The sequence below is a fragment of the Lissotriton vulgaris genome, chromosome 9 (assembly GCF_964263255.1).
Source record: "Lissotriton vulgaris chromosome 9, aLisVul1.2, whole genome shotgun sequence".
Lineage (NCBI taxonomy): Eukaryota > Metazoa > Chordata > Amphibia > Caudata > Salamandridae > Lissotriton > Lissotriton vulgaris.
The window spans coordinates 588,199,186-588,212,731 of NC_141697.1; positions in this window are offsets into that span (position 1 = coordinate 588,199,186).

Below are 13,546 nucleotides of genomic sequence, written 5' to 3' on the forward strand. Positions count from 1 at the left end.
GACCCTAGAATCACACGATTACGTCCCTTTTCTCCTACTGACTCCACGATCACGCAATCTATCGGCGTTTGGAATACCTGCGCCACGCCGGTGACTAAACCCCACTGCCCTTAACAGTAAAGTTCTGGCTAGATTTTTCAGCGGAAAACACTCCTTTGTAACAACACCTTTTAACTTCATCGTCCTTGGCAAGAGCCCGTGCTATGGGCAGACTGTTGTTATCTTGAAGCAAGTGGGACTGGTTCCTTTCTTGTTCCAGCGCTGATATCACCAACTTTGCAGTTAAGATCCACTCTGCCTCTGGCAGAACCCACATACTGTTTCGTGACCCGCAATCTTCTTAACGCTCTGCCTGTCAGTGAGCCCTGAAACAGATTCGTTGCCCCTCCCCTCACCACCTTTGTCCTGATGAAGACCCTCTAGCAAGGTTCACACCACACCTGCATTTCATCTGGGTCGAAACGTCGACACTCTCTCCTGTGGTCAGCCTCTGTCATCATTTATCATTATTGTTTTTCTTTGAGGCATGATTGCCTAAAATTGTCGATTAATCCATCGCTCCATTGTGTTCTTTTCAAAGAATTTGTTGTATACTTTGGTCTTTATGACCCTTTGTTTTAGCTCTCATCTTTCACTATCCCAGCACTACCCTTCCCTGTTTCATTCTTAGGGGCATTATATGTGATTGAACTTGTATTAATTTTTTATGAATGATTCTTATAAATAACACGTTGTGATTAAAAACAATGCTGCTAGAATTACCTGTGTAGTTATCTACTCTTGTTACAATTCTGTTTACTGCCTTTTTGTCTGGGACCACTTTGTTTGTACCTCAGCCCCTGGTAGGCCCTGGGTACACCGATGCCCTGAGTTACAGGGTCTGACAAGGTGGCCCAGTTCCAATTGGAATGTACCTAAGGTACATGGAATCCATTTTAGAGAGAGAGCAGTAGGCCTGGGGTCCTGATTGGCAGGGCCCCAGGTCAACTAAGTCGGAAAACCAGCAAAACACCAGGCAAAAATTCGGGGGTAACCATAGTCAGGTATCTACCTTCCTACAATGAGCAACCGGATCTTAGCCGCCATTTAGATACTTACCTAGACTCTATCTCTCTAGCGACCTTGAGCAAAGAAGATCAGGAACTATTCGAACTCGAGCCATCCTGGGATGAGATAACAAAAGCTCTGAACAGTCTGCCAGATGGGAAAGCGGCTGGACCGGACTGTATCCCAGTGGAATTTTATAAGGTATTCCTTCCTCAAATCCAAACTATCTTGCAGGAAGTTGTGATCCAAATCTTTCAGGGTATCTCTCCTCCCGAGTCCTGGTCTAACGTTAAGATTATAGTGTTTCCCAAAAAGGATAAACCATTGACAGAGATGGGCTCATACAGGCCGATCACCCTAATCGTGGTGACTCTAAAGCATACTCTAAAATTCTTGCGTCGGGGCTCGGCTAGAATCGAAGGGCTAGTTTCCAGCTGGCAACATGGATTCATTCCTGCGAAGGGTACCACAGAACACACTCGCAGGCTCATTACTCTGCTTGATGCCTCACAGATTTCAGGAGACCCTATGGCAACAATCTTTCTAGATGCTGAAAAAGCATTCGATCAGGTCTCATGGAACTACCTGTGGGGCATCATGCAGAGAATGAATTTTGGGCCCAAAGCCATTCAAGCGATAAAGGCTCTGTACATTACCCCTATGGCTAGGGTTTCCATCAACGGGGGATTGACGGAAATGATTAATATCAAGCGGGTGACCCATCAAGGTTGTCCCTGCTCCCCTTTGCTTTTCGCTATTTACATCGATCCTTTTATCAAAAAATTGGAAATTGGGAGGAGGAGCTACGTCAGCAAACAAGATGGCTGCTTAGGCTCCCGGCTCCGACGACCTCCGTATCCCGCCACAATATCCTGTACATTATCCTGATTTTACGCCTAGCTTCTGTGTGCATGAACTGTTCTGCACTCCGATGGTGAAATCCAGACACTTTTATCGGCTGGTTTGACGAAGTTCCATCGAGTTGAAGATTGCGGCCTACTCCAGCGGTGAAGCCGGGGCCTCGAGTATTTTCACAGCCGAGCTGCAGTGCAACAACATCGGCCGGGAGACTCAGGCTGGGTCCGGTCAATCGGAGTGGAGGCTTTGTTTAAGCCCGAATTTGGCGGCGATCGTTTCTATTGCTCAGCATCGATGAAGGAGTGATTTTGCTTGCTGTTGGCTGCGGGTGGGGGTCCCCGTCCCGTGGACCCGGTACTGGGCCGCCGGGGTTCGGTGGGTCGGGGTCTCTGGCCTGCGGCCTTAACCGGGTTGACCATGGCTGCGAATAAAGACTGGTCACCCTCCGTATCCGCACGTTCGTGATCCTGTTTGTCCCCCCCAAAGATGCCAGATTCACCCGGGGAGGTGATTGTGATTGGTGTCGGGAGTGAGACTATGGATCGAACGGTGCTTGAGCCATCGCTGAGGTCAATACTGGCAGAAATTTGGGTGCTTCATTCACATGTGGATGTCTTATTGAGCAAATTGGACACGTGCCTATCTGAGATGCTCCTGGTGGAACCAGACCTAGCCTTACTGTTGGAACAACAATCTGCAGCCATTCAAACCACGCCCATTTTGACTCCGTGCGAGAACCCCATGAGGAAGCAAGTATTGAAACCATCGGATGGTGCCCTGGAGGACGGTGTTCCAGAGGTTGTCAATGTATTTCCGAACCTTCCACCACTATCGACTTTGGAGGTATCGAAAGGCGTTCTCCTCCCGGAGACTTTTGTTTGTGACTTTCCATTCATTTTGTGGTCGTCTTCTCCTTTCTTGGTGGCTTTACGACTCCTGGGCAAGATACATTGGGACTGTCCATCTAGGAGGGAGAGTTCTCCTGCGTCTGAAGTTCTTGTGGACTCACTGCCTACGAGTAGCCATAGATTGATTCTTGATGACTCCCTTCTCCTTCACTACTCCTTTATGTGCCTTTGGGTCTCGCTGGGGGGGGTTCCTGTGCTGGTTCGGAAGGGCCAAGGTTAAGATCAACTAGGTCGGGACGGGTTGAAGTGGCTTTTACGGGTGTTCGACCTGCAACTGTTTGATCTAAGAGGCTGGGCGATGTGTCTCGGTGCCCCCTAATTTCTTCTATAAGTGTTGTCATATGTTGGTCTTTTAGTGATAGGGGGTGTCTGGTAATGGCAGGGGGACTAAAGGGCCTGGGAGCCCAAATGGATGAGCCCTCCTCCATTCTTTTTCCTACTTTTAGGGTTTTAGTTATTAGGGGCGACAGGCACGCTGCTAGTGGGGTTAGGCTGTAGCCATTTGCAGGGGTGCAGGGTGGGGGGCTGAAAAGGTTTTTTTTATTTTGCTCTTTTTTTTTTATTTCTATGGCCTTTTTCTTCCTTCCCTTTCTCTTCCTTAAAGGATCAGTATAGCTGACGAATCATTCGGATTCTTATTGTGTACTTATATTTAGTGCTTATGCTTTTTATGATATCCTGATTCCCGGGTGGGCAGGCCCTGAGAACTGGCGCTCAACAGTGAATGTATATTGTATGGTTGTTTGCACCGATCCATATGCTCTGGCGCCAATGTTCCATTATAGCGGTTATTACGTGCATATCCTGTCTCTAGCCCTGTCCCCCGTATTCTTCTGTTTGATTGTATGGCACCTGATCCTTCTTAAATAATATAAAATGGAACCTCTGTCTCATCCAAGGACTCTGTTGTGAATTCTAATACAAGTTTTATCCTGAATCGCTGCCGGACCTCAAGGTTGTCGGCTGATTAGCTGTGTCGTAGTGCGATATAGGCGGTCTTAATTTTGTTTAGCGGCCGGCCCCTACGGTTGTAGGCCCATGCTTGTATTTTTATTGAATGCTACAATAAAGGTGTTTCAAAAAACAAAAAAACAAAAAAATGGAAATTAACCAGGCCATACCATCGGTGAATAGATTCGGCTTAGAAACTAAAATTATGGCTTACGCCGACGACCTGGCCTTGGTTACAGCGGATCCAAGAAAGGCTATCCCAGTAATTGAATCTGAGGCTCATCTATTTGACTCTTTATCAGGGTATAAATTGAACAAGGGGAAAACTCAAAAAATAATTAATAGCAAGATCAGCTGGGTCGACGAAAGGGTAGTGAGTAAAGCCAAATATCTGGGCATTAACATCTTAGTCAATACTGACCTCATAGTACATCACAACACCGACCCCTTTATCGCCGACTCAAGGAAAGCCCGTAACCGTCTTAATAACTTACATCTTTCCATTGTTGAACGTTGTAATCTACTAAAGATGATCTTTTTCCCTAAAATATTATTTCTCTTTAGGGCTATAGCTCTAGAGTTTAATAAACTGACCCTCTCAAAGGTCGAACAACTGTTTTCCCAATGTGTGTGGGCATATTCTCGGCCTAGAGGGGCTTTTACATTTTTGTCGCTTCCTCTGGACAAAGGGGGTTGGGCCCTTCCTAATCTAAAACTTTATTATTGGGCCACAGTTCTGCAATCCTGCCCTATATTACTACAGGATATACCCCCCACCGTAGGCTTGCCCTCGCCTTTCGAACTTCTGTTAGGACCTGATGCCAGGGGCTGCCTTTGGCGGCATTTAGAACTAGGGTACTACAAAAGAGGAAATTTAAATCCCTTCTGGTGGTATTTAAAGTCTTCTCAGCCATACGTAAATTTCTTGGCATAGGTAGGTTCAATTTTTATACCCTTACTAGAAACAACCCTAACCTCCCAGATATTTTTAGCTCATTCTATTTTCAAAATTGGGTAGACAAAGGTGTGTCTAAACTAGGAGACCTATGCTCAGCAGGTAACATCTTGGCGAAGATCTCCAGCTATTATACAACTTAGACAAGAGGGATTCTCTAAAAAATACTATGCTGTGAAGTCTTTCTTCACACGAAAGATCAGGGGCCCGATGGGTTTCACTAAATGTAACCTAATGGAGAAGCTTTGTGGGGACTCAATACCACGTATTGGAGTTATGTATAACATATTCAACACCTTGATGCCCAACGATTTGCTTCAAACATCTTCTAAGTGGCAACAGAAACTGGACATCACTGAAAATGCTTTTTTACTTGCTTTCGAATCCGCACAATGCCATTTGCTATCCTCTAACCTTCAGGCACAATTTTATAAGACCAATTTTACCTTATACCATACCCCTAGTAAGATCGCAAAATGGGGCTCAGGCAAAGGAACCTATTGTCTTTGTTGTTCCGAGTTTAAAGCTGATTCATTTCACATGTTTGCCACCTGTATCAAACTAGAGCCTTTATTAAATAGAATTCAACACTTTCTGGGACAGGTGCTATCTCTTGATCTTGAGCTGGCCCCTCCCACAATTATGTTGGGTATAGCGGATTCGGTTGACCGAAGAAAGGGAGGAGCTTTAATCTTTATGGCTATGGCTGTTCTTAGGCTTTGTATAGCTACCTCCTGGATGGAGCCAGACCCTCCAGTATTTGCACACTGGTTATCTCGTCTGTACTCAATTTACTCTTTGGAAAAGGCAATATATGCTAAAAAGGGACTCAGAGCTAAGCAAAGGGGACTAATAATCTGGGGTCCACTTTCTCATTGGCTAACTAATCAAGGCTAGCCGTGGGATATCCCACATTCTAAGCTACTGCATCCTACTTAAGGTAACACGGCTTTTGTTCAACACTGCTCATAAAGATTTTTTGGATTTTTTTGTACTGTTCTACGGGATACTTGGGATAATGTAGATTTATTTTACTGTCTTACTGTCCTAGAATCGGCCTTCTATGTTCTCAGTCTTCCTCCGGGGTGGAGAGGGGGAGGGGGGTGTCGCTGCTCTTTGTTTGTTTCTACTACTTGTTTTACTGTATTCATTTTTTCTTCTTTTGCAAATAAAAAATAAAAAAGTGAAACGATTGAAGCATTGCACGATAACACTCCATCTAGATCTGCAACGTGTGAGGACTTGACTACTACACCAACTGTAGTAGTGCATACTGGCCACAGTAGCACTGTACACAGGCTGCAGAATTGGGAATTGATCAACTGTAGCACTGCACTCTGGTTTTAGCACTACACTCCGTGGCCCAGTAAACTATTTATGGCACTCAACATGTGACCTGCACAGTCTTTTGCAGTGCAAAGTAACCGCACTAAAGAGCATAGTTTATAGCAACGCACACTGTCTGCAACACAGGTCGCGTATCGTAGCACTGCTCACTATTTTTTTTCTTTCAGTTTTATATAGAGCAAACTTGACCTGAAGGTATCAGGTATTAGAGCACTTTACATGAGCACTAGTGTCGTTATAGATGGACACATTAATTTTTAGGTCTTGGCTAGCGTAGGCTGCGCATGCGCAGTCTCGCTGGCGAGATCTTATGTCTCAGAGTAGAGAGGCTTAAACCTGCCCCTCTTCTCCATTGGCTGGCCACCTAAACGGCCATTGGAGAAGAGGTCTCTGTGATGATCTCTTTTGGCTGTAAGCCCCGTCCTTTTTGGATTGAGGGGCGTCTTTTTTTCGTTTCTTTCTCTAAAGAAAAACACGCCCCCCAATCCGAAACGGACGGGGCATTCAAAGTCTGGTAAAATGTCGGCATCGCATATTGGTGGTACTTTTTCACATAGTATGGGTATCCATAGCAATATGGTAGACTCTTCTGGTGTAATTCTGACGTTACATAAGTGTGTTAATTCATGGCCTTTTAGGAGTGTCCTTGGTATGAGCACCATTGATGTACTTGGTGTCCCAGTTAGCACCCAAACACCAAATTACACCATTCTAATGAAATCAATGGAGCTGTTAACTAAGATTTGTTACTGAATGACACGGGCACAATTTTGCCTCAGTGTAATACCTTCTCTGTACTAAGTCATCCAGTTATGTAATAAATATTTCCTGATATTTTGCCTAAAAATTATAGGAGTATGGAACACTTTAAAGTGTTTAAAACCAGACCTAAAACCAAAAGGGCTCCTGCTGCTATACCTGTGGGTTGATTGAGCATCCGCGCTAGGCTCTGAACCCAGCTCGAGCGCGGTTCTGAGCCCGGCTCGTGCTCTGTTCTGAACCCGGCTCGCACTCGGTTCCGAGCCCGGCTCACGCTCGAGCCCCGTCCGCGTCAGCAGCGGCCGCCGCCGCGGGGAGCGTGCTGCAAAGCCCCGGCTACAGTACAGAGGCGGGCCCGCTGTTGCGTCACAGCGGCAGCAGCAAACACGTCGGCCGCGACATCACCGAGCATCCTGGGAAAGGGCGGGCCGCTGGAACATCCTCACCATTCCGCCCTGAGCTCGACCGGCACCCCGCAGCCTCCCTCGCCTGCTGCCCACCCGCTCGTGGGGACCAGCTGACCGGCGGCCACGGTAAGGGGGTGCTCCCCCAGCACCTGCCTCGCTGTCACCGCCCTGCTCCCCTCAGCCATTATCGAGCCTCCCCACCGGCCCCCTGTCTCGGGGATGAAGTCGCTGTTATTTCAAAGTTCTTAGTGGCCCGGTGCGTTTTTCAAAAAGAAACCAAGCACAGTCGTGCGACCTGCCTTCCACCTTGGTAAAGGGCTAGGGACATTTGTCAACAGAGAAGGTAGACGTTGCGAGGTGCGTGTAATAATAGAATTATACCTCAGGAAGAGACAAATGTTTTTTCACATATTTCACCTTTTTATGGTTTTGGAGAACTGTCTGTGTTTTGTCATTTTTTGCCATTGAGTTCAGTGTAGTGTAGTATATATTTGAAAAAATACACTAATTTTAAGACAATACTGGTTGTATGTTTTATGCCTCCTCCCAAATACGTTCTTAAACCCCAGGCTGAAGAGGGGCGTGTTTTTTTCGTTTCTTTCTCTAAAGAAAAATACGCCCCCAATCCGAAAAGGACGGGGCTTACAGACTCCAGCTGCCCGTCTGCCCACGTCTTTGTGTGTTTGTTTTTTGCGTATTCCATTGGCACCACATCCCGTTTTTATTGGCAGCATTCCGCGCTTTTTCTGGACTTGTTATTCACAGAGTGAAAGAAAGCGACTGCCTGATGCCAAAATGGCGGCGAGAGGCGTTGCAGGAATCGGAAGATAGCAATGATGCTACTCGGCGAGTGGTGATCCCAGACTGCGGCTGTAAAGGGACGCCGACGGGACACTGGGAGCGGCTTGTGGGGATAGACTGAAAGCTTGCTTCCTGATGCCGAAATGGTGAAGTTGTGAAATGTAGTGAAAAGTTACTCCCAAGATGGCGTGCCGGGCAGTAGCTTACTTGCGAAGCTCCGCAGTGCCGTCTTGAACCAGCAGACCTGGCCGCTCCGGGATGCCGGTTTCAGCTGTCAGAAGCACTCCGGAGCCCGATGGTCTCGTTGGCGGCAGAAGTAACGGCCTGGAAGCGGCTTGTGGGGACAGACTGAAAGCTCGCTGCCTGATGCCAAAATGGCAGCGAGAGGAATTGCAGGAATCGGAAGATCGCAATGATGCTACCCGGCGAGTGGTGATCCTAGACTGCGGCTGTAGAGGGACGCCGCTGGGAGACTCGACCTATCCACTGTCTTCCATGCATACATCGAGTTGTAACTCAGATGAAGACGCATCTCTGAGGGCTGCAGGTGGAGCAGGAAGCCGCGGTGCGGTGTTTTCTTTGTTTTTCTGCCCCCTGTTCCCTCGTTCTGCTTGCTTTCCTGCCCCCTGTTCCCTCGTTCTGCTTGCTTTCCTGCACCCTGTTCCCTCGTTCTGCTTGCTTTACTGCCCCCTGTTCCCTCGTTGTGATCGTTTTTTCTGGCCTCTGTTCCCTCCTCGTAGGGATTGTTTTTTCTGGTCTCTGTTCCCTGTGTGTGGTTCTATGTGTGTGTGTGTGTCTGTGTGTGTGTGTGTGTGTGTGTGTGTGGCCTGTGTGTGTGTGTGTGTGTGTGTGGGGCTGTGTGTGTGTGTGGGGCTGTGTGTGTGTTTGGGGCTCTGTGTGTGTGTGTTGGGCTCTGTGTGTGTCTGTGTGTGTGGGGGTCTCCATGTGTGTGTGTGGGGCTCTGTGTGTGTGTGTGGTGCTCTCTGAGTGTGGGGGGCTCTGTGTGTGGGGGGGCTCTGTGTGTGTGAGGGGCTCTCTGTGTGTGAGGGGGGGCTCTCTGTGTGGGGGCTCTCTGTGTGTGTGTGGGGCTCTCTCTCTCTATGTGGGGCTCTGTGTGTGGCTCTCTGGGGCTCTCTGGGGCTCTCTGTGTGTGTGGGGGGGCTCTGTGTGTGTGTGGGGGGCTCTGTGTGTGTGTGTGTGGGGCTTTGTGTGTGTGTGGGGGGGCTCTCTCTGTGTCTGTGGGGCTCTCTGTGTCTGTGTGAGTGTGGGGCTCTCTGTGTCTGTGTGTGTGTGGGGCTCTCTGTGTCTGTGTGTGGGGGGTTCTGTGTGTGTGTGTGTGTGTGTGTGGCTCTCTGTGTCTGTGTTATAGGTGGTTTTATAGTGTGCTCAATTACTCAAGAGTATCCTGGTGCGTTGGGGGAGTTATAAAGAGGCAGCACTACAGAAGTGGAAAGAGAATTGCAACACCATTTTGAAAAGGTGGCTCTGTGTGTGTGTGGGGGTCTCTCTGTGTGTGTATGGGGCTGTGTGTGTGTGGGGGGGCTCTCTGTGTGTGTGTGGACTCTCTGTGTCTGTGTGTGGGGGGCTCTCTGTGTCTGTGGGGCTCTCTGTGTCTGTGTGGGGCTCTCTGTGTCTATGTGTGTGTGGGGCTCTCTGTATCTGTGTGTGGGGGGCTCCCTGTATCTGTGTGTGGGGGGCTCTCTATGTCTGTGTGTAGGGGGCTCTCTGTGTGTATGTGGCTCTGTGTGTGTGTGTGGGACTCTGTCTGTGTGTGTGGGGGGGCTCTGTGTGTGTGTGGGGGGGGGGCTCTTTGTGTCTGTGTGTGTGGGGCTCTCTGTGTCTGTGTGTGGGGGGGCTCTCTGTGTCTGTGTGTGGGGGGCTCTCTGTGTGTATGTGGCTCTGTGTGTGTGTGTGGGACTCTGTCTGTGTGTGTGTGGGGGCTCTGTGTCTGTGTGTGTGTGGGGCTCTCTGTGTCTGTGTGTGTGTGGGGCTCTCTGTGTCTGTGTGTGTGGGGTTCTGTGTGTGTGTGTGTGTGTGTGGCTCTCTGTGTCTGTGTTATGGGTGGTTTTATAGCGTGCTCAATTACTCAAGAGTATCCTGGTGCGTTGGGGGAGTTATAAAGAGGCAGCACTACAGAAGTGGAAAGAGAATTACAACACCATTTTGAAAAGGTGGCTCTGTGTGTGTGTGTGTGGGTCTCTCTGTGTGTGTATGGGGCTGTGTGTGTGTGGGGGGGCTCTCTGTGTGTGTGTGGACTCTCTGTGTCTGTGTGTGGGGGGCTCTCTGTGTCTGTGGGGCTCTCTGTGTCTGTGTGGGGCTCTCTGTGTCTATGTGTGTGTGGGGCTCTCTGTGTCTGTGTGTGGGGGGCTCCCTGTGTCTGTGTGTGTGGGTACTCTCTGTGTCTGTGTGTGGGGGGCTCTCTGTGTGTATGTGGCTCTGTGTGTGTGTGTGTGGGACTCTGTCTGTGTGTGTGTGGGGGGCTCTGTGTGTGTGTGTGGGGGGGCTCTGTGTGTGTGTGGGGGGGCTCTCTGTGTGTGTGGGGGGCTCTGTGTGTGTGTGTGGCTCTGTGTGTGTGTGACGCTGTGTGTGTGGCTCTGTGTGTGTGTGTGTGGGGCTCTGTGTGTGCGTGTGTGGGGCTCTCTGTGTGTGTCGGGCTCTGTGTGTGTGTGTGGGGCTCTGTGTGTGGGTGCAAATGCAATAGGTCTCGCATTTGCGAGAGATTAAGCTATTGGCATTGTAAATGACAATGCCATTTATTTATATGTTTTAAAAACAAAAACATAAATCAAAATAATGTCATGAGCAATGCCAATAGCTCTAACTTTAACAATGCCGAGACCATTGCATTGTAAATGCTTGTTTTGTTAGGCACGGGGAAATTAAGTGATTTTTCCAGAATCACAGGATATTGAGCGTCGTTGCAGAGACTCGAACCCGGTTCCCCAGCTTTGAGGTCGACCGCTTGAGTCGTAAGGCCACATCCTCTCCCCAACCTATCTGTGGGAAGGCTAAGCAATTCTTAGACTGCTCACCTAATTTAGAATTAATTAGGGCACTACACATTGACCATAGCAAATGCCTCTTCTACAGCATTGGACATTTACCAGAGTATACTGCATGCCAATTACCGCTGTCCAGTTTGTATTACACATCCAGTAGTGCGTTTTCGAGCAGCACACGTGGTCATTAGATGTACACTGAATATTTTGCAGAAGTACCGCAGTGTATCCCAGTACGTTATATTTAGCATCACAGACTCCAGGCGTCACCATGCACTATTTAATGTGAGCAAAATGCGCTGATTTGTATCTGCACAATGATACACTGGTCATTGGCTTTACACTACAAACTGGCTGTTGCACTGCTCAGTGACATTGCATTGCTGCAATCTGTGTGCAGTAGGGCAATGACTTTAGAGGTGGACACCTTTACACAGCAAACTAATTATGCTGTTGAATGAATGTGGCAGTGCACACTGACTGCAGCCATGCATGATGACTTTAGCATTGCACAGTGACTCTACCATTACACACAATGTAGGAGTGCATATGGACAATACCTGTTGCATCCACACAACACCACTAACTTGCATAAGTTTAGCATTAGAGAAGGTCGAATGAACAAACAGGAAAGCACGGTTTCATAATGCATAGTTATGCTACCCATTAGGATAATACAATTAGTAGATTCCTATTAGGGAACATAAAAAGCAAAGTCTAAATAAAAATATCAGATTAAAGACAATGAACCTGGCATTATAAAAACCCAAGTCAAAAGATATTAAAAACTATTAAATAAAACAGACCACACTACTAATAACAACCGCAGGGGCTTGAAACCTTGTTGTTACTCTGGAAAGTCAGGTCACTATGTAGATCCCTAGAAGTCATATTTGAAAGGGAAAGCATCCCTTGAACATCCTAGTTTCTACAAATTTGCATGCTGAGGTGCATATGTATTAACGATTTAGGCAGTATTTCCTCCCCATCCCTGCACCATATGTCAACCAGCAGCATGTGACCTGTATACTGGAAGTGACTGTGGAAAGTAAAGAAGACTTCCAATGTCAGATGTGCAGTACCATGAATACCAGATACCGAAACGGTCTCTCACTAACTTCACTGTGTGAAAAGTGGAAAGAGAAGACAGACAATAGTACGATAAAATTACGGCCATCTTGAACGTAAGTGGTTACTCTGATGTTGACCTAAAATGCTGATGTGTTTAAAATTACATAATTGCATTGCATTCTCTGAAAAGTATCATAATTATAACGGATTTATTTTGTTACCCAATTTATTGAATTAGATTAATATATTGGGGATGTGAATGAAAATTCTGTACCTTGGTATGTCATGTTTAATGGGAACATCATGTCTCTCGCGTTCACCAAATCACACTTTTTCATTTTCAAACAAGTTGTACTAGTCGCGGCCCCTATTGTTAATGCGGAAGCCCGCGCTGCTGAAATAAACGTATAATAGTTTTGGTGGGGAAATTAATACATAATATTATTTCAGTGGCTGAAAAAATACTTTAAAAAACAGTCCGCAGAGCTGCTTTGAAATAAATATATAATGTTGTGTGCAGTCAAGATCGAGTTAGGGGAGTTGCGCTGGTTAACCCCTTTACAGCTGGGCAAATTCCCCTGCTGTGCTGGGGGGCAGGGGGCGCGCACAGCACCCCGGTGCTCATGACGAGCTCAGCTCGTCATGAGCCACGGTGGTCGTGTGCTCATGACGAGCTAAGCTCGTCATGACCACACCCGTTTCTTTAGAACGCTCGCACAGCAGGGGAATTTGCCCAGCATGCGAGCGTTCTAACAGTCATGACGAGCTCAGCTCGTCATGAGCACACGAGAACCATGGCTCATGACGAGCTGAGCTCGTCATGAGACTCGAAGGTGTTAAAAAGAAAAGCGGTTGCGGGAGAGCTTGTCCTGCCTGCTGCTGCAACAGCAGGCAGGAGAAAGTTATTTAAGGAATAGTGCTCACAGTCTGTAAATAAAACATCCAGATTAACAACATAAGTAAAAGGGCCAGTCCTCATGGGAAGGTACAAAGGTAGAAAAGGAGGAACTACTGAGCCTATTTATCAATCAAAAGCAACCATTTAGATGTGACAGCAATAGCAGCCGATTAAAAAGATGGGCGGACCTTTAAGTCCATACCTCAATACAGCATGTCTCGAAGAGACAGCGCAAGCGCTGCCTAGGGGAGACCAAAAAATGGTAGGGATTGTGATTTCCTAACTGCGATTCATTGTTATTCGGAATTAGGAAATCGCAATTCCTAATGTACAAAAACATACAGCTTGTAAACAGTGATTCCTAATGGGGTCTCAATATCCCTATCTCATGAATATTAATGAAGTAGTTCGAACTTTATTGCACATTATGGAATTACAGCCATCTCAGTGATGGCGGCCTGCTAGGGTGAGCAGGGCATTATGTCTGTGATTGCTTTTTAAAAAAGCTATTTTTTTTTTAATGCACTCCGTTTTCCGCAAAGGAA